The sequence below is a fragment of the Dipodomys ordii genome, unplaced genomic scaffold (genome assembly GCF_000151885.1).
Source record: "Dipodomys ordii isolate 6190 unplaced genomic scaffold, Dord_2.0 Scaffold84, whole genome shotgun sequence".
NCBI classification, from domain to species: domain Eukaryota; kingdom Metazoa; phylum Chordata; class Mammalia; order Rodentia; family Heteromyidae; genus Dipodomys; species Dipodomys ordii.
In genome coordinates, this window is record NW_012267300.1 from 433969 (window position 1) to 434491 (window position 523).

Genomic DNA, 523 nt, shown 5'->3' on the forward strand with positions numbered 1-523 from the left:
CTCCTAGGGCCAATACCCCCCACCCCCGGCCTCCTGCTCCTTGTAACGGGTCTTTTTCGTTTGAGCGTCAATATTTATCCTTATTGATTAAAGTTTGTATCCCGTCTTATTTTTGAAAAGCAGGGGTGGGGGTGGCCGAGGGAAACGAGTGGGAGGGCAGGCAGAGGAAGCGAGGAGAGGGCAGGAAATGGAGGAGGAAGGAGCCAGGCACTACTTTCCGCCGGGTCGGCCCAGCAGGCCTGGGTTGGGTATTTCGGAGCCCGTGGAAAAATTGTGCTCCTGGTAGGGAAAATAATCTAGCGATGCCGTGAGCGGTGGTGGTGTGGGAGGGGGGGCACCCTGGGCTTGGGGTCCTGGGCCTCGGGGGAGGCGGGCGTGGAGAGGGTGCGACGCGGGATGGGGCGCGGGACCGGGGCAGGCGCACTCGCGGCCGGAGGGGGGTGACTTACTCGGTTGGTGCGACCTCCTCCCTCGGCGACTGGGAACTCGGGACTCCGGGCGCCTCGGGGAGTCGGGCCTGAGC